Below are 26,335 nucleotides of genomic sequence, written 5' to 3' on the forward strand. Positions count from 1 at the left end.
TCTATGTCAAAAAGGAGAAACCAACATTAAACAGAGGAGGAGGTCTCAGATTTCAGCTTTCAAAAACATATAATGGAGCTTTAGGCCTGATCCCCAGTCAGTTTCACTCCAATCAACACCTGCACTCATGTGACAAGAGTGGCCCCTCAGTGAGGCAGACAAACAAGGATTCTAACGAGCCTCCATTGTTAGGAGAGTGAGAACAATTTGCAAGCAATCCAGCTTACATCACATCTCAGCTTTAAAAGCTCAACTCCACACTCTCTATGTCTGAATTGAGAAAGCTCCTCGGATGAGAAGCGAAACGTCTTCAGCTACAGAATAGAAGTCCAGTTGTTTTTGTTTTTTAACTTTTTTTTGAACTAAAGGTAGAAAAACTTCCGTGAAGAAATTCTAAAAAATATCAAACTAAAGAAGTGATGCTAGTATATATTAAACACTTTCATTAAAGCCTCAACCTGGGCTTGAACCTGCAGCTTTGAGATTCTTAAACCACAGAACCACTTTGCCACAGCAGACACGCACCTGTAGGAAGCCACCGAGTTAGATACATAAGATACACCTGATCTTATGTATCTAACTAAGTAGTTACAGACACAGAAAATGGGTCTAGCATGCTGAAGAAAATGTCCCGTTGTTTATCTCCTGTCTGTCTTTAGTTCTGTTCATGTCCGGTCTGTCTGCTCCAAGCTGCTGCTATAATATCTTTAAAAAATCCATAAAAACCTGTGTGTCTTCTTGCTTCAACTTTACATAAAGTATTTAATATGTTATGTTTATTTTTGTTCCTGATGAAGAACCTTCGAGGCAGAATCAGTCACATTTCTGTCTGTATTAAATGAAAACGTAGAGTTAGGGTTAGATTGGACAGTATCTAAACACAGCTACGCTCAAGTGTGTGCACGTGTGTGTGTGTTACCTTTAAATGAAGCAATACTTCTCAATTTATTTCAGACATTTCAGCTTTGCAGATAAAAAAAGAAACTCTAGGATTCGGTAACTGCAGACTGAATGGAAAAATCTGAGCAGAAATCTCTGCTACACATTGATCACATCAGAAAATGTGCTGTGAGTCAGCAAACAGGACCGCTGCTTTGTTAGAGAGTAATGAGTCAAATTTGCTCCTAAAGAAAACTTTAAATTAATGTGTTTTTTCTGCTGATGAGCAGTTTCATAAAGTTTTATCTAATAGTTTAAAATAAGATGGTTACTTAGTCGTGTAGATCTGACAGCTGAATAATAACGACTGTCCTTCTAAACTGATCAGAGCTGTAATCTCAATGCAAACTTTTAGAACTTTTTTTTTTAGAAATTAAAACTTTTGCTATCAGCACATGAGAGAAGTTGCCTTTTCTCCCCGGTGGTCTGAGTCAGCTGGGATTGTATGCTGGATGAGGGCACGTCATGGGGAAAAAATAATAATAATGTTGCCATATTAGCATACCAAACGGCGAGCACATAAATAATGCAGAAGTTACAGTTTCTTTATCCAAGGGTACATCACTCAGCGCCAGGGATCAGCACTTTGGGTGCCAGAGTGCCCTGAGAAGTCTTTGATAATGAAATGCTGAATGTAAAACCTGACCACATGTTGAGCAGAGGGGAAGGCCTTGATCTCAGAACAAAGCTGGCTCAATCAATACATGAGGCGTGCAATAAAAGTACATTAAAGGTGACCGTGGTGTGTTTTGGGTGATTGACTTTGTGCATTTTTCTATAGAGTGGTTTGAATAAAATTAGGTAGCTCAATGTAAAAATTAAGTTGTACATGTAGAAAAAATAAGTTTTTTTTAGATGAAAACATTGCCATACTTTTGTTTTACCCTTACTGCAGACAGTTTGATTTTCCTTAAAGGCAATAGACTTTTTTAGTAAAAACTGTACTTTTACTGCACAAAATGTGAATCTACCTGACCCAGTTCCAACCTTCATTGGTTAGTTTATGTTCTGAGACTCTGAGGTTATGAAATACTGTATAATTAACATTCCTAAAACACCAAACAAGTGTTTGTTATTGAAGAAAGTCATAAGTCCTCCACTGGCTTAAATGACTTCATTATACTGTACTCTCTGAAGCCTTTCAGTCATCTTTAAGTTGTAATACTGGCATGCAAAGGGTCACAAACACTGCACTAACTCCATGTTTTGTCTGAACTTCCAAATAAAGCAATGTGTACAGCTAGTATGAGAACGACAAGAAAGCATATACTGTTTATGGCCAACCTTGTGTTTTACTCTAGTCATCATTTAGCTGCTTTGCTGCATGTTCTTTTCATTTCTTTTATTATCGAAAAAAAACAAGAACATTATGAGTGCACTTTGTCCTCTCAGTTGGAGAGGTCGCAGATAAATTAATGTGAAGATTCAGTATACACCTTTTATCCTATGATAAAAATGCCCTTCCCCCCCGATTGGAGTGCCTCAATTCTTTTCCTGAATCCCTATGAACAAAGTGTGCGGTGTGTGTTGTGTGTGTTTTGGGGGGAGGGGTGTGCACGGAGTGGTTTGATGAAAATGAAAATGCGTGCTATGCCATTCAAAGTCACCAGGTCACGTCATACATGCAGAAAACATGTTAAAGGGAACTTCCAGCCATTTTACAGTGGTTATGCGTGTACAAGTTAAAAACAAATAATATCTCAGCTATACGTAGTTCCCACAAATCTCAGCCAGAGGAGCGCAACATGATATTTTCACTATGTTTGTAGGTAAGCACTAGAGAACAATGGCTTCAAAACAAATTAAATCCGTGTATGTACTTACTCTTAACCAGTGTGTGAGGGAACGATATACACAGAAGATCGCTACTGTCAGGATTCACCCATATGAGGTGGAAAAAAGAGGAAATCTCGGACAAGCCCAACAATTTGCCGCCCATCTTGTACTACGACACTGTTAATTACTTAAGAGTACTCAATGAAAGCCTACACCATTGGAGGAGCTACGTGGCCTGAAAGCAATGGATTCATACAAACTCTACATGTTGATAACAAAGTTCTGGTGACCAGCAGGGTAAATAATAACAATATCATACATGCAGGTGTACAATGTTGACAGTGTGTTTATGGACTAGAATCAGACCTAAAATGGTGCCAGAACTTTATCTGTAACTATTATTCAACCATAACAATTTTTATTGTTGTGCGATTTATTATAAGTCTTTTAATTTTTTGTTTAAATCTTTAACCCTAACATTAGTTTTGGGGTTTAGCACACAGCATAGTTGAGTTATCCACAGTAGAGATGTTCTAAATCATGAAAGTAGTGATTCTAGCACACACACACTTATACTCGAACATTACTTAACATGTTACTAGAATAAAAGTGGTCCGAGCAGATTCAATTCCAGTCATAAAACTTTAATAGTGGGTAATGAAATCACTATTTTTAAACTTTTACATTGCCAATAATTTCAAATTATACCATAATTCTGGCAGAAATAATATAAAATATCTGCTGGAAGTGCTACAGCTAGCAGCTGCTGCCAGTATTTGTCCTTTGAAAACAACCTAAGAAGTCCATGTTAATAACAATGACAACCAGTGGTGGTGTAAAGGTTTAGGAATAGCATTTGCATGAACCACCTATTTTTATTGATGGGAGTTGTTTTAAGAAAGCAGAAATCCTCTTTGATTTTGGCCCAACTCAGACTAGCTGTTAGCTCGTCAATCTGATCAGAAATAATTCTCCACACTGAGGCTGTTCAAAGAGCTATCTACAACAGGTAAGATATTAACTGTTCATCACTTTTCCACAGAAATTCACTTCAAAAGATCTGAACTATCCCTTTAAGGCTTGTTGCCTTTGAACTTGCCGCTTTCAACCCAGGCTTGCCTCTGTTATAAGAGCATTTTACACCATGTGTTTACTTTTTCCATCTTTTCCTTTGACCGCTTAGCAGAGGAAGGAGCTTTGTTCCTTTTTTGTTCATCAAAAACCACGTTAATTAACGCTTCAGGCAGGAGAGGGGGGAGAAGATGAGGGCTGAGACACACCGGAGTCTGAGACGAGGCAGAAACTCTCGCTGACAGGTGGAGGAAAAAAATGTTGAAAACAGGAGAAATCGTCAGACTCAAGGGCAGAGATTAGAAGAAAAAACCCAAGGAAAGAGGGAGCATTTGAAAATGAAAATTGCCAGAGGAAGGTGAAACATAAAAGTGGGGCCTCGGAAATGCGTGGGCGCAGCGTAGACAAAGTGTACATGATGAATGAGAGAACATAAATGATGCTGCTCGGCAGACCTGTCAGCGCCTGATGTATGGGCCCCCCTAAAACGCGCCGTCAAAACACAGTGAGACAAAATGTCAATATGTCTCACTGTGAGCGCATGAGGAACAAAAAGTGGTGCGTGTCGTCACGTCTGAGTCACGCCTGGAGAAACTCACTCCTGCTGCGAGTATTACTTGGAGCAGGTGTGAAGGGGTGGGGGTGGGATGGATATGTGACAACTGAAACGCATTGTCTTAATATTTGGTGGGAAGGAGCAAAATGGCACGCAGCGGGGCCTCGGCAGAATCGGAGCACAACAAAGCCGAGCGTTGTTCACCGGTTTACGCAACAACACACGTGCGGCGCTCTAATAATGGCGAGTTTTATCTGCGGGTTCCTCGTGACGTTACAAAGCGTGGCAGTACGCTAACAGACAAGCCCATGCTGTGAAAGCTAAAAACAGAATATTGCATAATCAGGTGACTTTGCACAGGCAGCGCAGTTTCTGTCGTATTGTCACGCCGACTGAATGAAAGCCAGCAGCGATGACGGAGCAGAGCAGCAGCGAGCGGGAGGAGAGTTTATCCTCTGGCCTCGAGGTGGAACAGAGGACAATGGCTCCGAGCGCTCAGAGAAGAGACAGTATAAACTTCTTACAGCTCCCCTCCACACTTACACAATCATCTCTTCCTGTCATTCATGGCCAGGATAAAGCTCGGTTCACTTTCATGCTTTGAACGGTTTGAAAGGCGGTCAGGTTGAGCACCGAGAAAGGCTCCTAAGTGACACCCAGCAGCCTGTTTGTTCGACGGATTGTTTTATTCTGCAGACCGCTTTACCGACTAACTCTATTGTGCCACAATCCGTAACTTCATTTTCTGTTTGTTTGTTTGTTTATGTTATTTCCCTTAGGAGCTCATTTTCACACGTTCTCCTGTCGCAGAAGCTTAGCTGGTCTCCCAAACATCTGTCTCCAGGCTGAATCTCATATGTGGGTGACATCATTGTTTTCCCTCGATGGCCGTGATGCATTTGGACACCGCCACCTGTCAAGCCTCTGAGAACGAGCGACCGCCAAAGCTGTCAGAGTAAACAAACAAACAAACACGTAGGGCTTGGAAATACGTACACGGATGGATGCGAAACTACCGGAGCCATTTCCAATAAAACCATGTGAATGCTGAATCAGCATTTATGTCATTGTCTTCTTGTTTTTTTTTTTTGTTTGTTTGTTGTTTGTTTGTTTTTTCCATACATTTTTTAAAAAAAAATCTAACTACTTCTATGTACTTTGTGCTATTTTAGCCATTCATATATCAAAACATTCAGCAGATGGGTGCTCTGACTTTTGGTTTTTATAACTTTTATACTTTTCAAAATATGTAACTTTCTTCACAAATATTTTCCCAATAGAAATAAATTAAGGTCTCTTTAACTCCTTCAAAAATATTGTTCTTTTTGAAATCTCTATTTCGTCTTCTTGAGCTACTTTTAATTTATAGCTACCAGTCAGATACTTTTAGCTAGCCTTTTGGTGCTTTTTAGCTAAGCATTTTGTAACTTTTAGCTTATAGCTAGCCCACTGATAAATTTAGCTTTTAGCCAGCATTTTGCGATTTGTAGCTTTTAGCTGGTGCTCTGCTTCTTTTCGCTTTAACAACCCCATCTTCAGTAAACTTTAGCACTCAGCACTCACGTGTCATTTTTGCAGAAAATTTATTTTTTGTTGTTTTTACTGCGACTTTGCAGCAACATAGTACAGTTCTGATGCACGCGTTTTATCCACTTCAGATATTTAGATTCTTGTCCATCACAGAAGGGTTAGAACCCCAACATACATCAGTAGAATAAATATATTTAATTTTTAACATATGAATATGTACTTCAGACTCACAGCTGTGCTTAAACAAAGCAGATCGACTCAACAGTCCTGTCAGCCTCACACCAATAAGAATTGTTTTGGTTGGTCCTCCATTGTCTTCAGTCATCATAACCCACTGTGTTAACGGAGCTAATTAAAGACCCATACCACCCACCGCCTGTCATGTTCTACATTAAGATCATATTGTGTTGGGTTGTAGCCGTTTTGGTCAAACCTTAAAAATAACATTTTGTGCAATCTTATGGTTTATTACGAGATGTCCCTCTCAGAGTATTTGTTGTGAATGACTCTCAGCTACTACCACATCGCATTTTAGCTCCATGACTGTAAAACTGATTGAGTTATAGTCATTTTTGTGGTTTTTAAAAGTTAGCTGTGACAGCCATCTTTAATACAGATGAACATCTTTTTTTGGTTTTATAAAAACTTGCCCAGTAGATCATGAGATATTTGCTGACAGACAGGGCACATACACACACAGACACGAGCTAAAACGTGAATCATTTCTGTGTCGAGGCTGTTGTGGATCCAGTGAATTCCGATGATGTTTGATTTAAATGTTACACGTGAAATTCTGTGCCTTGTGCGTCGAGCCATTCTCGATCACCTTGTTGGGGGAGGCAGCTACATTCAGGGTAAGGTGTTGCCATGAAGTAGTGACTGATCAGCTGCGACGTTTAGTCAGAAAATAAGAGTCAGAGTAACACACACGAATGCCACGGCCAAACATTTTGAAGCAGAACTGTGACGAGCTGATTACCCTCTCAGTGCACGTTGTTGGTACTATTCCAGGTGTGTTACATAACCATACAAAACATGATTTCACGTGCAGCACATTTAAAGATACAGATCTGCCTGTGATGGGCCCGTGAGTTTGCTCCTTTGAACGAGGCAAACGCTCACGTCGTGCATTCGGGGACAATGCGGCAGCCAGGCAGCTTCACTACTACAGCGGTATGGCAGGTTCAGCTGAAGGAGAGGCACTGACACCCATACTAATGAGACTCTACACAGCGCAGTGACCAAGCAGGAGCATCAGGCAGAAACAATCATCCAGCTACCACTGTGCATTCTCCTCCCCCCTCTGTCTCTCTGCACTCTCACAGTCCCACCTTTGAAACATTCACACAGACATCCTGATCACTAAACATTCAGATCATTTTCTGCAAAGATCAAACATCATTATTGGGGCCTGAATAGGAATGCATAGAAGCACTGCATCCAATGCATTTCTATGACAGACACCTATTTTTATCCACCTCCAAAAGTGTCTCTAGATTTACATGTTTTTTTTATTCTTCTGTCAACTTTAATGCAGCCCGTACGGAACAACGTACCCACACCAGTTATGTATCAAAACAACCAGTTTGGTCACGAGATGTGTGCTGTTACTTTTAGTGGCGTTTCAAGTTACCATGGCGATGTAACTCGCAAAAACAAAGGCATCAAAACTCAATGCAAACCATGGCATTGGACGTTTCTGTTTCTTCCATCATGTTCAGGAAAAGCATAAGCCAGCAATAAAAAGAGGTGGTTGATAGTTTCAACAAGATGGCTGCCATAGCTAAATGCACCAAGTGGCCTCCCCCTTCAAAGTTTCTCCTTTCTAGTTACTATAATATCATCCACAATGCAGGCCTTCAAGGCTAAAAACACGCAGCAGGTTAATCATATACTGTCTGCTTTTCTGTTTATCTAAGGATACACATGACATTTTGTTGTTCACTCGAGAAACATACAGCCAGGAGTGTCATCAACCCCCCCGTAACCCTGAACAGACCAAAAGTGGGTTGAGAAAATGAAATAATGTTGAACCTATTGTTGTAGTCCAGGCTTTTATCACCTGCTATTAAAGACAGAGTGATAATGTTGTTGCCCGTGTCTGTGAGTGTGTCAGCTCTCTCTGTACAGTTAGCAAAATATGCATGATTCACTGGTGAGATTTTACTGAAACTTTAGATACTTTGCTAACAAACACAACACATACATATGCAGACAAAGGCAAAAGCATTATTGCCCACTTTTCGCCTTTTAGAGCCAGGTGATAAAGAGTGCAACAGATGCCCCTCTTCCACCGGCTCTACTTGAGCAGTACTCTACTCTACTCTGCTCGGCTCTGTAAAATATGCGTCGCGTTTCCACCGGCCAGTTTGGTCGGTAGCAGAGGAACGCCTCCTTGTGTCGGTGGGGGGCGGGGCGCCCTCCCACCAACCCAGACTGCAGACTGCTTCACAGATTTTGAGCACAAGATTTATTCTTCCCATATAGGTCATGTTTTTTTTTAATTAAATGTACAGTGGCGCTGGGACCTTTAGAGCCACTGGAAAAGGGACAAGAGAGTCCCAAAACGTTAAACACAAAAATCACCCCGAATACAAGAGGATCTTCAGCTATGACTTAAAACACTTGTCATCCTGACTATCAAATACTTTATGTAAAACAAAGACAAACTGTTGCCATTTTGGCAAAAATGGAGCTCCAAACTTCAACATACGAGGAAACAGTGACCGCTCTGAAATGCCCTCCGCCGACATTTTGACTTTGTTTCAACTTTTTGACCAATCCTTTTATTTTCCATGACGTTTCCACTTGTTCCTGTCCGACTACTCAATATTTCGGACAACAATTCACAGATCACCAGAACAACCGGGAGCAAGTCTGCAGGAGCTAATCCCACCAACTCAAACCACTGTCTTAAACCACCACCAAGCAAAATGGATTGAAAATAAAAGCACGACAGATGGCGTTTGTTCTGTAATTGAATCCTTTTGTATTATATGCCGCTTAACAGAAGCAACAATGACCTTTGAGTAACCTTGCAACATTAAGAAAGAAATTCATTAGCAGCCAGCAGATGAATAGCGTGAATGCCTTCGTATGACGAACAGATGTTCTTGGTGCAGGTGGTGAGTCTGACGCTAATATTAGCTCAGTCATTAAAAAGCTCAACGGTGTGTTTCTGCAACTGTAAGAAATGGAAATGCAAGACATTCAAGGTTAAATTTAAAGAGTTCTCCTTCAGGCAGAACCTACGGTGCAGTCATGCTTTTAAGTGGGTGTCTTTCAGGTCAGGCTGAAACTGCAATACATCTCAGAGTGATCCAGGATTTGCCCTGCAGCTTCTCTGCTAGCCTCAGGAGCATCTCGCTGCCCCTTTGCATTAAAGTCTTCACGAACAGCCCACCTTCCCACTGTGCTGTGAATTATACAACAGCGCCGTTTACAATGAAGGCCCGCTGCCTGCAGAAACACAAACAAGGATGTTTAACCTCAGCGAGATGTGGCTGGAGGCTGGGAAGGTGCTGCTCCTGATATTTTACAGCTCATAAGACAGGAATTTACAGCAGACAGCTCAGGGTGACCTGCTCATTTACTGACGCAACAAACACACGAAAAAAGAACGCACAGCAGAGAGGACGCTGTCAAAGAAATCTGTCCGAGGAGGCGAACAGGAGGGCTGGGTACAAACTCCCAACAGCAGAGAAATTTCACAAATCAGACCCTTTGTGTTTGTGTTGCTGATTCTGCACAACATACACGGGTGGTGTAACAGGGGCTGCCCCTTTTGCTCCTTGATGCCCAAAGTGCCTTTTTGTGAAAGCTTTCTTTCTCCTGTTTTTAAAATTATTATTATCGTGTGAATGCTGATTCAGCATTCACGCTGTTTTCCTGTTTATTTATAGTATTCTTAGTATTTTTACAGTCAAACTATTTCCAAATACTTTGTGCTTGATATTGTTCAAAATGTTGTGCTATGACTTTTAGTTTTTTGTCATTTTTATACTTTTTAAATTATTTAACTTTATTTACAAAAGTTTACCCATAGAAATACATCAGTTCCTTCAAAAACATTGACTTCAGAATACTCTATTTTTGTCTTCTTATGCTCCTTTTAGCTTCTAGCCAATGTCTTGCTCATTTTAGCTTTTAGCTACTGTTTTGTTAGTTTTAGATTCCTTTCTGCCAATTTTAAGTAAGGATTGTGGCGTGCACTTTGGTGTTTTATGTGAGATGAATCTTTTTTTTTACTTGTGTTTGACCATTTGTGCTTTTTATTCTTTTAGCGAACACTTGTGTTGGTAAGGACAAAAACATTATTATCCAGTATTCTCCGAGAGCCGCAGATTCCAAATTAAGGAACGTGAGGAAAGAAAACTGAACAATTTGAGTCAGGCATTAAGCCCCAGAAATAAATCCAAACGTATTAGTTGAAGAACTGTTTTCATGTTGCTCTGTTGTTTAATACGAGCAGCCTGTCCGCAGTTTAACTACACACACCTGTCTTGTCACTTTGGGATGACTCAGTGTGTGTGTAATTTATGCTCTGTGACAAAAGGGGGAAAAAGGTGTGCACACAGTGACCGTAACTGCTTCTGAATTGTGTCGCAAATTTTAGATTATAGTCTTTTTTTTAAGCTGGTGTAAAAAATATATCCAAAGATATTCATGCTGATGTATAAATCAAAAATAAAATCAACTTCTTATGGCTGAAAACAGCAACAAAGGAGAAAACAAGTAAGACGAACATGTGTAGTTAGGGGTTTATATTGCAAAGACTTTCATTTATAGGACAACACCATAGAAAACTATTTTTTTTCTAATTTCAGTTTTATAGTTTAAGGTGGCTGTATTGTAGTGTTGACAAGGCACAGGAGTTGTTGGTAACAACAGAGATGAAGCAGGATGATGAGACTCAGACATAATCGTGTTTACATTCTGTTTAAACTTGAATAGCTTTAATTTGGCAGACCATGTTGTGAATTAGATTGTTTATATATGCATTTCTAAAGTTTATTCTTTATTGCCCTTTTTAAAGTTTGAACACCCACCCCTTTAAATGTCTCTGTGCTGAGAGACCTGTGTTACATCAGTCATCTCCAGACTCAATGAAAACAACCACAGAGCAGCGCCGCTCATTAGTCTGCATCAATGAACTGCTTGACTGCTTGATCCTAATTTGTTTGCTTTTGTCTTGCGAGCATCTATTTCATTTACTCAGCCTGAATATGACTAGAAGGTCATGACAGTTTATTGAGCGTTATGACAGCTTTCTTCTTGTTGATGTTCTATGTGACTTTGAGTGCCTCTTAAACACAAAAAAGCTCCACTGTGCAACGAGTGTGAACGCACACCGATGCATGATGAATAATATATAGGCAGCACACTGAAGTATAAAAATGAGGACAGCTGCGATAAGCGTTAATTCCCTTGATAAGTTTAACAGAGCAAACATGTGACCACATTGTTATGCAAATCCCTTGCAATGCTATAGCCGCTAAGTGGAGAGGAGTAGATCCTACATCACTTTAGTTAAGGAGGATTTAAACATCCGAGGTTAACAAAGGAACTGGAAGAAAAGAGCTGAAAGACCTCCTGAGTGGAAAAAAAAGGCAAACTTAAGAGGTTTCTGTTTATCCTGGTTGGAGAGAGGCAAAATTTTCATCACTTTTTACAGCAGCAGTGATTTATCACGACTGTCTGTCGTTTGTCGTCCTGATGCTGGACAGATAAACATCCTCAGAAGTGCCTCAAAGCTTAAAGCCTGAAGACAGCAAGTTACGACAGAAAACTAATGCCAACTTTTAAATCAAAATAATGGACAATGGGAGTGCTTATCACATCTTCTGTTATGACAAACACCTTTTAAAAAAAAAAGAAAGAAAAGGGACCTGTAGGATTCACTGCAGGCAGTTTTAACGTAAACCTGTAATACAAGTTTACCATCATAACACGCTCAGAGGATAACTAACAGGTTAAAATGACCTGAAACTGCACAAGAGGTTTTATTCCATGAAACTTGTGTTTTTAAAGACAAAAATAATGTTCAGGGAAAATAAAGTTTTTTTACTCTTCTTTCAAGCAAAAGTTTTAAAAAATTAACTAAATCAACTAAAACAGTAACTGTTAACTGGAAATTAAAATTGGTGTATGGCAACAGATTGAAGGTATCAGGAATTCAAACTAACTTTTGTGACAAATCAAGGCATTATGTTGGAAGTCGAGCATTAACACCACTTTCCCACTGTTCTCCAACTATACAAATGTGCCCTTTATTTGTTTTTATTCATTTTTTTTTACGTGAGAGAACCTAAAACTCTGCTCAGACCTGACTGTACATGTGTCCTGAGCAGTCTGATCACATCAGGATGCAGTTGTGAACCCTCTCAGCACCTTCAGAGGTGGTCTGGAACCCATTTATCCACATCCGTTTGGTTGTCTGAACACCTGCTGAACTGTCATGACTCCACACAAGCAGCAGAAATGCTACCTGGATGTCTCTCGGTTAGAAAAAAAAACGTAGCTCAGTTGCTGGATATGTAAAAATGAATAAACAACCAACTGTGGGAACATTACAAAGATCTGAAGGGTTATAATGAACTTTTAAGCAAAACTCTACTTAATAAAAATGACGTTTTTGTCTGAATTTAATCAATCAGCGGATACCCAGGTCGTTGTGGGGCGAGCTTCTCTTTAGCTTAATGTTTGGTCTGATTGTTTTCAGAGCTGATTGGACCCACTGTGGTCACCATCAGCTGAAAGCTTTGTGTCATCACAGAACAATCTGAGCATTATGTTCACCTAATTAAACACATTCATCTAATTATGTTCCCTTCAAAGTGAAGCTGTGTAGAAACGGCTGATGGCTACAGAAGTCTGCTGTGGAGTTTTATGAGTTAAAACCTTCAGTGTCTTTGCTCTGACACTGAAACATGTGAAGTCACTATTTCTTATGCTCCTTTACTTTTCTAACAGTGTCTTTTAGGTAAGTAAGCTTACTAAGAGTTGTGAAGGCTAAACAACTCCACAAAAATGTCACTTAAGTGACTTTGAAGTGTGTAAATGTAAATTAATATACAGTTCAGGTGATTGAATGTCCTGTTTGTTACTGACAGCCCACTAGTGATGTGGCTGCATTTTTATTCAGTCGTAGGGTGAGGAACTGAGATCTGATCACCACGGAGGCAGTTTAATGTCAGGTGTGAGCACTCGAACCTAGAGCTGTCCACTTGTGACGGAGTCAGCCAGAATGCATGTTAGTGCCAAGTCTGAAAAGGACCTCAATGTCCAGAATCTCACTTCGAAATTTGTGCCTGATTTCACCAGACTGATTATTTTTTCATGAGGATTGTTTCCATTTTGCCAGCACCAAACTCTAAGACCGTACAAACCACCAACATTAACGTTGTGTTTTTTGTTTTGTTTTTTTTAAAAAAAGGTTGCACTTATTACAAATATTTCTCTGACATCAGATGGATTTCTTCTGCTGCTCAGACTTCATATCTGCACCAAGTTTCATAAAAAATAGCAACTTTTTGCACAATCCATCTCAAAGTTAAAGAACCAAAATAAAACCGGTTTTAGTTATTTTTAATACTATTTGTATTACATTAGTTCTCATTAAAGTGGCTAGACTACATTTAAACCAGCTCAGAGTGCCACATCATCCACTAACTCGTCCTTTTGGTAAAATAAGATGTGAAGTCACTTCCAACTTTTCCTTTATCTCAAGTTAAGGCGGTGACCTTTTATTCGAGACGTGCAGAGGCAGATTTGAGGCAAAGCCAAGCCGTGGTTTGATTTCCCTGCTATCTAACTTAGATTATTCTGCAGGTCCTAAAAGACTTCCTTGACTGCATTTGTCAGTAACGCTGCACACATTAACCAGTAAATGTTGCTTGGAGTAATGTCTGCCTGTGATGCAGCCTCTGCAGGTTCAGGACATGACGGCTGCACGTTGTGTTCAGCCAGCATGTAAGGCTGGACATGCGAGTGGTTTTAGGTGAATTATTTAACTCCACTTGGATTCTGACTGTTGGATTAGTGCTGCTTGCAGTAAAGACATTAGAAAACAAAAGAGATGTCTTTTTCTTTGTATTAGAAGAAAAAGGACATTTTAATCAGTGTTTAAATGTGGAGGGAGGGAAGCGAATGACATATGTATGAAAAAGTTTTAAAGTCCAGATTTGTTTTGTTTTATTAAAACCATATGACTAGTTTAGGAAATAATTCCTGGCAGACACCTGTATTTCCTGCAGTGAATAACATTTCAAGAGGAGTTCGGTCTGCCATCTAAATGTGAAGTTAATGATTTTTGTATTTTTTTAAAGTCTTCTCCTTTTTTTTGCATAATACCTGTTAGATTTAATTATGCTATTAACCTTATGCTGCTCCACTCACTTTTCATCTTCTGCTTCAAGCAGTCTCGGCTCACTCCTTCTGGTTCGGCGCTGCCATTGTTGAAAACTGTACAAAATTGCGAAGAAAAATTAATCAGATTTCAGAATGTCAGGCAGCTAAACTATGACAACCAGGTGATATTAGGCTACTACATCTATCACTCATTAGTAACTGGGAGGATTGCAGAGAAAAATGGCTTGAGTTCACCTGTGAAGGTATTTTATAGTTCTGCTGCAGAGTCTCGTCATGTTCATGCCTCAGCTTTTAAAAATACAAGTGTGCAGACATGTAAACCTAGTTTAGTGTTGGTAATCAGTGCTGTTCTGTAAGCAGACACATGTGCACATCAGATCAAAGTTGTGATCAGAACATGTGTCTAGTTCCAGAGATGTGTGACATTTATATTCAATGAAACTATACAGAAAATCAGAGGCATAGCAGTGCATCTACAGTGGTGAGATTGGAAATGTTTTCATCATGAAGCCTTAAGCCGGACAGCTAAGTGCCAATGTTTCTTTACAGCTGCAGCACAAAGAGCATTGGTCCCGGTCAGCAGAGACCATACTACAGCAGCGAGCTTGAAACCTGTGATTCCTAATTGTGATGTGTAGTTGTAATCATGGCTGGTATTATTCCGTTTCAGGCAGCAGATGTTTCAAACCAAATAAAGAGTCCCAGGTGTACGTTTGTTAGATAACAAGAAAATGAACAAACTATAATGAACCCCGTGTAGCTTCCTGACAGCAAACATCCCACAGAAACATTTTAGGTAAAAATGTGTCTTTCAGTCAATATAAACAGACATTAAGAGAATCCGCTGTTTTGGTGAGTTATTTACATGGAGTTTTTTTAGCCAAAGATTCTAATTTTCTTCATCCCTCTGTAATGGATGTGAATCAAATCTGCCTCTATGGATGTGTGACAGTGGCAGATCATCCATCCATTCATTTTCTCCCTCTTATCTGTGGTCAAGTCACAGCAACAGGAGGAAAACCAAGACATCCCTCTCCCCAGCAACACTCTCCAGCAAGTTCTGGGTTTTACTCGGGGTGTCCATCCAGTGGGACGTCCAGGAGGCATCTTAATCAGATGAACCACCTCAACTGACTCCTTTTGTTGTGGAGGAGCAGCACCTCCTCCAGATGATGGAACTCTTCACCTTATCTCTAAAGCTGATCCCGGCCACACTAGAGAGGAAGCTCATTTCAGCCGCTCGTATCTGGGATCTTATTCTTTTGGTCATGACCCAAACCTCATGACTATAGGTGAGGTTGGAACGTAGATGGAGCAGTAAGTCAAGAGCATTCTACCTTTTTCCTGTTGACAACTATGGCCTCAGACTTAGAGGAGTGGAAATAGGTAAACTAGTGTCAGAGCATGATGTTCCAAAATTCGAAAGTTTTTTGGCCACACACACACAAACACACACCAATTATTGCTGCATCCTTTCACTGAGCACACTGTAATGGTCAACAGTTTTGGCAACTGTGTGTTTCAACCGTATGTTTATCAAATTAAGAGTGACAAAGCTCTGTAGAAAACAATGGCAATTACACCAGAATTGAGCCTCACAAGCTGCACAATAGGAAAGCCTCCCGGGTTTGGTGAAAACTAAGGTCAATAACCAATCTGGCCCTAACATTAACTGTTATTTTTCTACTCGCAGAAAGAGAGAAGTCTAACACTGACAGCTCTCTCTTCGTGCTGTAGTTTTGATTGGCTGTGGTGGCGGCCTCAGTCTTCACACTGGAACCAGATGGCCTACTTAAGCATGAGGGATCCAGAAGTAAACAACGCCCGTCTGGAACCCACCACAGGATGATTTCATCAATAGTATGCTCATAGGTTACTTTATCTGTACGTTAAACAAACCATAAAAGATTAAACATTGTTTCTTCGTGGCAATAAAATTATTTGGATGGCAAACACGGGCTAACCTGTGAAGACTATTAAGACTTCTGTCAAACAGCAACGATTTCAGCAAATCTGCATCAATCAACTCCATTTCTTAAATGGAAAAAAATGATATTCTGAAAAAATAAAATGTAGCACTCTTTCTTTCTTTGGTTTTGTGAAAATCCTTTTCATTGACCCTTGTACCCTGACGATGGCATCTGTGTCTGAAATACAGCGGAGCCATGCATGTCAAAAGGTGACGATAATCCGCTGTTGAGATGAGGGCAAAGTGGCGATGGCATCAGGCATGATGACATGAGACGCTGTGTCCATATGGTGCTCAGGGCGCTGACACAGGCACACGCCCAGGCTCGGGTCTCAGTTTGGGTGAATGTAATTGGTGGCAGGAGGCAGGAGGCAGCGTAGTGTTAATCTTCAGAGGGCTCAGATCTGCTCTCTGACCCACCATTAGGCCCAGAGTCTCTGCCTGCAGCACGACTCTCGTGAAGTTAAACAACAAATGAATCTTACTGGTTTAAAATCCTGCTGTAGGCAGTTTGATGAGAGAATACATCCTTTCCTGCATAATGCAGCAATGAAATGTAAATTTTTCCCTTTTCTTTTATCTTCATGCGTGTTTTTGTTTACCACAGCGTCCCCACATGCTTGTTGAATAGAACATTACAGTGAATATATGAGCACCTCTCTGCTGTCATGCTGTTCTTCAGAATACAGTACGTATGGGAACTGGTTTGAACCTGCTGGAGTGGAGAGGATTAACAAAAAAAAAAAGTTGTTTTTTAATCTACACAAACGTATGATTCAAGAAATTACATGGCTATTGAACTGAAATCATGTGAGCTCTGCTCCTGTCCGATGAAAATATTTTTTCACACACACACTTCCACCCACAGACACCAAGAACTGCCCCAGAAATTCAGGCAAAGGTTGAATAAATTCTCTTTGTAGTCACAAAAACTACTCCTGAACATTAAACAGCCTGCTGCCTTATCTGCAGTCTCCTGTCCTGTTTTTCTGTCCTCACTGGCTCATTTTTTCCTGCTTATTGCAACCTAAGCAGGTAAGACGAGTGAAATCTTAATCAAAGGTTTTATTCAAACCCAGTTTGATTGTTAAATAATTTGTTTAGATCTTCTGGAGGAGGCTTGAATAACTGAAATAGTTGATAAATAGTTGTTGTTGATAGCTCTTTCAACAGCTTCAGGTCACATGTATCAGAAATGAAAACTGTTTTTGGTTTTGTTTGATTTTTTTTTTTTTAGTTTACAAAAGTAGAGATGCAGTCATTTTTACTAATATTTCTTTGTCTGCCTTGTTTTAACCTGAACTTGTCACCATTAAAGATTGATACTAAAATAGTTATTAACAGAGGGAAACTGTAAAAGTTAAAAAAAATAATAATAATAATAATAAAGAAGTTATTTTTGTATTTGGAAACTATTTAGCATAGCTAAACACGTTCTTTCTCTGTATTTTTAAATATCAGTAATGTGGATGATCTCGCCACCTGGTGGCCAAGCATGAGTATTTTAGCTTTTTTGTTAAGACGTGTGGAGGAAGGAAAGAAAATACTACATGAAAAAAGAAATTCAGAAAAAAATCTGTAGATGTGTAGATAGGGCCTCGATTTGGATAAACAGGAATGCTAGTTTAAACCTAGTTTGAGTGAGACCAAAACCAGAATAGATGGCTGCTTTCTTAAAACACTTCCAGTCTCAAAAATTTCATAATGGTTCATGTATTCATATTTGATAAACCTTTACACCAATATCAGGTTCATATAACAATGGTTTTTACCTGGACATCTGTGAAGGTTTGCAAGCACAAGTAGCGGCAGCTAGCTGTAACATTTCCTGTGCAGCTTGGGGCACTTTCAGCAGAAATATCATACTATTTTTTCCCAGAATAAGCAAATAATTCAAAAATATCAGCAGTGAAAGGGATGAAACACTAATAATCCACTTTGGTTTTAGCTCTGATTAGCTTTTAGCTTGTAAGTTTGATCAAAATATACTTTATTTCTCCAAACTAAGGTCATTCAAAGAGCTATGTCCAACAAGTACCTTATTGTTTATGTATAACGTCCTCATATGACCTCCACTTCAAATGGTCTGAACTATCGCTTTAATATCCAAAGAAAACAGCTTTTCTTCTGTTGTTTTAGAAGAAAACGGGCAGACATGAAAACACTGACGAGAACAAACAGCCGCTGCTGGGATCCTCCCTGCTTTGGACACATGAGACATAATTAATCACCAGGGGACGCAGACTCATTAATAGCTGCGTGTTGATTAATTGTCCCTGTGGAACGTTCAGCTTAACATGCAAATATGTGTCAGAGGATCCATCCGGCGTCGCAGCCCAGGCAGGGATGACACGTCCAAGGAGATAACAAGACTCTTGGCAGACCCTACTGTAAACCCCTTTATTTGAGGCCTTGAGACAAGAAATTAATTTTGGCAAACGCTGAAACAGAAGTCAAATTTCTATGTGATTTATTTATTTTGTCTGTTTGTTTTGCTGCTTTACAAAAACTGCAGAGCAGAGGAGGAGAGGTGGGAGGAGGAAAGGGGGTTGAGAGGAGAGGCGCTTGTTGAGCACAATGACCTAATGCAAGGAAAGGTCACTGACTCAGCGGCATGGAGGAGCGTCAATGGCGGGAGGCTTTAATCACCTGCCGCCAGCTTCATCAGCTCCTGTATGAGACGGACTCGGAGCAGCATTACCAAGGTCATAAAATCTCTCTCCACTGAGAAAATAAAAGAAAATCAAGGAGCCACTCTCCTCAGAAATGAAATCTTGCCACTTCGGCTCTCTGTCTGAGTTGTTCTTGCGCCACAAGTTTTGAAAAAAGGGTGATGCTGAGACAATAGATGAACAGATGGAGCTCTAAGACGTTTCACCGACGGAAAGGAGGACGTGTACACAAGCTCAGAATGCCATTCTTCTGCCTGAACTCGAGTTACACTGCTGTCTTGTTGCCATGGCAAATACAGTGAAACAACAGCTCGAAATACTGTACGTGAGCTGTTTTCTCTGGTGGCGAGCGCGGTGTGATTCATATGAAAGAACATCTTCATGGGCCAATCTGAAACCTAAGTCACATTTTCGAGGGAGAATCGTTGAAACTTAAGTCACATTCAGCCTGATGAGTTTGATTCATCGGTGACATCATCAGTAAATCTGAGGCACGATGACTGAGAAGAAAGCCACCTGGCCGGCTCCAAATGTGCTCATGCAAAAAAAGAAAAAAAGAAGAAAGAAAACATGCTGAAGACCGAAAAGATGAACTTTCTAAAGGGGCGATTAAGCTGCAAATAATGTAGTTTTATCAGGAAATGTTTATATTGTCAGGAAAAACTACATCTAAGTAAAGCTGTATTCTGACAGAAGTGAAAGAATTACTTAAAGTGACAGCTCATGGCTTTTGAAGTGGGGTTCTGTGGAAAGGTTATGAGGAGTTAATATCTCACCTGCTGTAGAGAGATCTTTGAACAAACTCAGTTTGGAGAAAAAGACTTTAGTTCTGACCCGACAGCTGGTACAAGCAGCGCCAAGACCAAATTTGATGGCTGCTGATTTTAGTCTAAACAATTTCACGTAAACAATACATTTATAACTCTCTACATGGCCGTCAGGTTTTCATTTTACAAATCTACCGGTGGAAACATTTTGATACCACTGCTTGAAGTGCCACTGGCTGCACCAGACTCAAACTAGCTGTTAGCTCGTCAGTCCAGTAAGATTTAAACTCCAAACTGAGGCTGTGCAAAGAGCCATCTGTGACAGGTAAGATATTTATTGTTCATAACCTTCCCATAGACCCCCACTTTGAAAGATCAGTTCCCGTTTTAAAGAGTCAGTGCGCCATTCGACCACACATTATTAGCTGTGAGCTCACAAGTCAGGAGCCCACATTGGCTGAGCGCACTCATGTTATTTCAGCTTACTGGGAGAAAATTATAGTTTATTTACGATAGTTTTCCTTTTCTTTTCTCTTTGTGTCTGTGTACGTGCCGTATGTTTGATTCATGCTTTTCTCTGTGACACACTTGGAATTGGAACTACAAAGTAACTCTGGGTCCCGGCTTGTGTTTTTTTTCCCCCCTTTAATTGTGTCCAGAACAATCCACACGCAGCCTAGCCCAGAAGAGCAGACCCAGAGCTTGAAGCAGAGCCACACACACACACACACACACACAAGGAAATAATAAACTGTACGTGTGAAAAAGAGCTGCAAAAGAACAGTAGAATATCAGTGAACTGGAATCAGAACAGTACATGCCAATAACAAAGCAAAGAGACGAGCAAGACAGTCAGGAGCATCAGAAATGCCCAATTATGGTATCATGAGACAGAGAGAGAAACAAGAAGTCACATAAAGTCAATATTATTTACTCTAATCCACTTTGGGGTTTTCTGATTTACAAAATAAACTCTGAGCTTTTCTCTCCTGCTTATAACAAATGAGGTTTTTTCCATGTTCCACCACCTCAGCGTGTGGATATCCAGGTGCTGATCGGTGTGTGCACTGAAGCAGCAGGCCAGGCTTCCTCACACCAACAGGTAGGCTAGAAGGGCTGTGGAGGTGAGACTAACGTTCACACTCGCAGATCCGTTAAACAAGTCAAAGACATACTGTAGAGTTGGATCTAAGTGATTTTAATTCATCAAAATGGTTGTCTTAATAGAAATCTATAAAAAACATACTGCATTGTACTTCGATGACCAAAGATGAGTATTTAGAGGTTTAATCTTTACAGAGAAGAAAAAGTTAAAGGTTCTCAAGTAAGCAGCAAAATCTGCACCATACTTTTCTTAATACTGATTAAACGTGTCCTTAAATTAAGAGTTTGTAAGCAAAATTTGTGACGTGATAGCTGTTTACCTACAGAAAATAGGTCAAACATTAAACTTACCGGCCATATTTGTTTACCTCCAAAGATTGCAGACAGTCTAATGAAGGTCAATCCTGTGATTTTAAGATTCCACGTGGTTTTTTCAGCCGAGTGTTTTGTTTACACTGAGTGTGGACCCGCATTTCAGAATTGCATTCAATAGATCCAGAAAACTACTGGAGTAAAGTCTTTCAAACTGCAGCATTTGATACAGCTCATTATAACCTTTTTTATGTGATATCATACTTTGCAATGAGTACCTTTAGCAGTACTGTTTATATTGTGGAATTGTACTATACAAGGAAGAAAAGTGTCTTGCAGAGCCAATAATTTGGAATTTTATGTATATCTTTCTAAAGCAATGAATAAAGGATGGAACAAGCTTTTATTTGTACACGTTTCCTATTTTCAGTCGGGATTGTCCCTGATTACCAACCCTAACCCGCTCCAGTGTACAAGTTTATGAATGTGGTCCATGTTTCTGCCGTCCTGAGCTCCAGGGAAGAAACGCTAAAAGGGGCCTTTAAGGTGTTATGATTTCTGATCAGCTGAGTCCAATTCTGCTCTGTGGGTCTGGACCATTTCTAAATTCTCACTTGTTGGCGAGAGACACTAAATGTTAAATACAAAAATGCCGAATGCCTTCTCTGAAATCTCTCAGCAGCACCAGTCGGTCCAAGCTGCATTGTCTTTTGTTATTGTCGAACTTCAAATCAGTGTTCGCTTAGGCAGCAACAGAAAGAGGAGCAGAAGTTTTTATGACAAAGAAAATTCAGTAATCCACGGTGATTTGGTTACAGCGCTGCATCAGTCAATACAGCATGGAATTACAAGTGACATGATTGGCTGGTGAAGCTGCTATATGGTAATTACTGTGTGTTTCTCTCCCAACCTTGCGCACACAATACATCGTGGAGAGGCTGACTCAGGAAGCCCAGCAATTTAATGAAACAGAGCGAGAAAACAAAAACAGAAAGGAGTTTACTGTTGTCCGTGTTCATTGAAATGCCAATTAAGCCGATGCCTTGTGACATTTCTGCTCTTTCTCTTCTCATAATAAAAGCTAAAGCTTCTCTGCACGAGTAGTCATACTTCAGGCAGCCTTATAATGACGAAGCGCTAACACAAGAGGTCAGACACACGCGATATTCAGCAACTGTGCTTCTTTTTTTTCTGTGTTTGGATCTCTTAAGCAGATGGTGGAAACTTTGCTTACAATCAAGTATTTGCTATTTCTGGCAGCGTCGCACGTGTTCAGATGTCTCATAATCTACTTTTTTTTTCATACCAGATGTATCAAGTGACAAAGTGTGCCACTGTTTTAAAGGGAAACATCTCCAGAATTCACACTTTACATATGTCAGCTGATGATTGTCTGTTAGTGTCAAACGATGAAACTGTGGCAAAATATACTCTGGAATCTGCACTGATCAGCACTAAATAATAAGTCTATATATGTGCATCAACATGCAGGCAAAGAGTCATGTTTTGATCAAACTTTCTATTCAACTTGCGGTAAAGAACAACAACATTGGAGATTCACAACAATCAAATATCATCCAACCACAATGTAAATCTAGATTAAAGGAATAGTTCAGATTTTCTGTGAAAAGGTTATGAACTAGTACTTTCTTACCTGTTGTGGCTAGCTCTTCATTAAATTAACAGCAATGTAAAGTTTTTAAAGTAGTGTTTGCACAAAACAGGACGATTTGTTTTAATTGGAGTTGTTTTTAAGATGGCAGCAATCCACTTTAATCTTGGCCCTCATCAGACTAGCCGTTAGCTCGCCAATCTGGTCTGAGTATTGATGTGTTTCATTTGTACTCAGGTGTCAGAATCTCTGAGATCCAAGTCAGAAATATCAACAGGAACACCACCCCGGGGTCAGAGTTCGAGCTGGAAATGACCTGACCAGCCCCGAACTCAAAAGCCAACATGGCCGACAGGTGGGTGAAAACCAGCTCTAGCTGCATCAGTGAACTTTTTCTTTCCACTTCTGTTGGTTTGTCTCTCATAAAATCAGTCATACACACAGTGCTGCCTACCGTCTATCAGTGAACATGTTGCTATTGTGTTTGAATGCGCAGAAATATGCAGTTTTTATTGCTAATAATAGTTAGCATGGTTTCGGAGCGCAACAATTGGCAAATCCTACTGGTTTTAACGTGGGCCTGACATCATTCTTTGAAGATAAATGAAACGAAACATAAAACTTTGTTTCTCCACACTGAGGTTGTTCAAAGGGCTATCTATGGCAGGTAAGATATTAATGTTCATAACCTTCACACAGAACCCAACTCCAATGAATCTGAATTATTGTTTTAAGTTTTTTGTGCTGCAATATTGCTGATTTTTCTCAAGGATTTCAGCCAGTCTCTCTCTCTCTCATGAATAAATGTACAGGAGTATAAAGTCAATGTTTCTGAAATATCAAGCAGCATACAAAGGAAGCACTCGAGTGACATGCGAGCACCTCGCCGCATCTGCTGAAAGCCCTAACATCTTTTAGAAACGCTGCTTCGAGTCTTTCCACACACTCCCCATGAAGGCTGTTTGAATGACGTCTGTCCAAATATTAACTTTGTGGACTCATTGTGACTGTTTGAGCGGCTCAGTTGTCGCAGGATTCCTTGGGGGCCCTGGTGTGAAAACACTCTGAATAATCTGCGGCCTGCTGACGTAATCTGTGTGCTACTGTACACTATCATGTCTAATCACTCCCTGCAGTTGCCCTGACTAAGCCGCTTTTTTTTAAAAAAAACACCCACCACGCTGGACCAGAGCCAGCTGGGCTTCCTTCAGACTCCGTGGGTACAGCGTCATCGTGGCGGTGGGCTCCCAGGCAGCAGATGTGACACTGACTCCACAGCGAGCTGCTTCAGTGGACCACCAACAGAGGGTCCCCCTGTTCTGTGTTTGTGCTGCCCCGCACCGAGACCGTGCGAGCTGAGTTTCTGCTACCGAGCGTGTACTCGTGTAAGAAGGGCAGCCAGGAAGCAGAAACACGATTACTCACCATCCAGCCCACACTGTCAGTGCACAACACACTGACACCCCTCGGTGAGCCGTCCACAGATTTATAGCCCTATTGAGCAGCACTTGCGTTAATAATCAGCCTTCTACGTACAAAAAAAAATGGGCTTTTAATTGGAGGACGTCCTGTTGGACAAGGACAACTGAAAGACAGGCCTCGATTCAAATCGATCGCCCTCCTTGGACCCATCTTCAGCCTCACAGGAGGTGAGGTTCATGGAAGGACCAGCAGAAAGCCTTAAAGGACAGGGACAGGGACACTCACAGGTCCATCATTTTAGGCACCAAAAGCTGCACTTTTTTTTTTTTTAACCAGCAAAGAATCATCAAAGTCCAAAACGCCAAGCAACCAAACACATTCGATAACTTTGACATGCACAGGTCATTCACAGCAGCCTGAGTGAAACATTTCACTGCTTTAACAGGATGAACTGAGCCTGGAGCCAGCTCTGTGGTCCATCATCCTGGGGTGGGTTTCTTTTTTTCTTCTTTTTTTTTAAAGAGGGGATTGGGGGGGTAACTCCAAAGCAGACTGTGGACGTGACATAATAATAATAATAATAATAATAATAATAATAATAATAATAATAATAATAATAATAATAATAATAATAATAAGTTCTACAGGCGACAGGTGAGCAGACCTGAAAACACTCAAGAAAAAAAAAAAGAAAAAAACAAAAAAGAGGGACTGACGATGCAACAACCAGTGCAGCCTGATGATGAGCTCCCTCCATCCGAGCTCTGGGCGCAGAAAGCCGCAGTGTCCGACAGAGACCCCGGACATGTCAGGGAGCTTACCTCTTCCATCGTCTTCAAATCAGCCGCAGATGATGGGTGTCGCTCACACGGGGATAGTTATCCAGCTCCTTACATGACGTAAAAAAAATTAAATTAAATTAAAAATAATAATAATAATAAAATAGAAACACCGTCAGCTGGCTGCTTATATCTGTCAGGCTGTCAAACGAGACGACCCTTTCAGATAATAAAAAAATAATAAATAATTAAAACAAAATCCTAAAAATACAATGTCCTGCTGGTATCCCTGGGAGGTGTGCGTCTTCTTCCACGGCAGCAGCTCACCGCGCTCCATCCATCTTCGGCGGCGGAGGAAAACGCAGTTTCTTGGAGGCGGCCGGCGCTGCTGCTGCTGCTGCGTTCAGGTCCGTCGAGACGCGGGATGAGAGAGGTGGTGCGGGGGTAGGGGGTGGGGGCATTCTAAAGGGCCCACGACCAAACACACAGCCCCCCGAAATGAACTCATCCGAGCCCAGCGCTGGGTCTCACGAGCAAGCGGTGGCTGATGAATCACCGCGCGCATCGGAGGGAGACAACATGGTGCGTTATTTAATCTGCCCGTTTGTCAGGAGTGATGCTCGGCGCTGAGGAGAGAGAGGGAGAGGGATTTTTTTTTTTTTTAAAGGGAAAATTCATTCAAGAACAGATGTTCGACTGGCCGGGTGAATTGGGCACTCATTAGCAAACTATAACATCAAACCTTTTTTTTTTTAAAAAAAAAAAAAAAGCTTTTTCTGAACTACAACAAATGGTGCAGCTTGAAAAAAAGTTTACCCAGGTAGTTTTCCAGATGTGTTGATTAAAAAATAAATAAATAAAAAATTGTGGGTAAGCACTCAACGTAAACAAAGCAGAAGGCCGAATCCGTCAAGTGGAAGTTTGAGTCACAGGATTGATCTGCAGCCTGTGTAGTTAAACCAATATGGCGGAATTGAACACACAGGAGTGAATGTTTATGCTAGACGCATAAATAGGAGTCAAGTGTCAGGATTAAACAGAGCGATGGAGCGCCACAGAAACAGGGCTCGGCATTCAAACACAGCAACTTTCAGCAAAACCTCTGCTAGACCGATGAACTCACTGGTTCAGTTTTTTTCAACACTCCGGACATTTATAACTCCAATCTTAATTTGATATGCTATGCAAATAGTAAAAGCAGCTGTAAGAAGCCACACATCTTCATTGACGTTGGTTCGGCAAACTAGGCAATAAAACCGCCACTCAGGCAGGGATTTCTGCGTGATTTTTGCCTCTCTCCCTCTTTATTTTCCCACCTGGCTTTTAAATAAAGACCACTTCTAAACAGTGATAATGAATGTCACTGGACACACGGCCGTGAGGTCTTTGCCAGCAGCTGAATGAATATGACTAATCCTCGATATGAAATCAAGCTGACAATAAAAGACAATCTTTC

The 26,335-nt window shown here is 40.6% G+C and overlaps 1 protein-coding gene across 1 annotated transcript in view; it reads right to left on the reverse strand.

Annotated features, from left to right (window-relative positions):
* dlgap4a (discs, large (Drosophila) homolog-associated protein 4a) overlaps window positions 1-25,312 on the reverse strand; it is a 112,767-nt gene extending 87,455 nt beyond the window's left edge. Inside the window, exon 1 of the mRNA XM_017409643.3 lies at window positions 24,922-25,312. The gene's annotated coding sequence lies outside the window, so the exon portion shown is untranslated. The remainder of the gene's footprint in view (window positions 1-24,921) is intronic.
* Between the last annotated feature and the right edge of the window lie 1,023 nt (window positions 25,313-26,335).

This window comes from Kryptolebias marmoratus, linkage group LG8 (assembly GCF_001649575.2).
Source record: "Kryptolebias marmoratus isolate JLee-2015 linkage group LG8, ASM164957v2, whole genome shotgun sequence".
Lineage (NCBI taxonomy): Eukaryota > Metazoa > Chordata > Actinopteri > Cyprinodontiformes > Rivulidae > Kryptolebias > Kryptolebias marmoratus.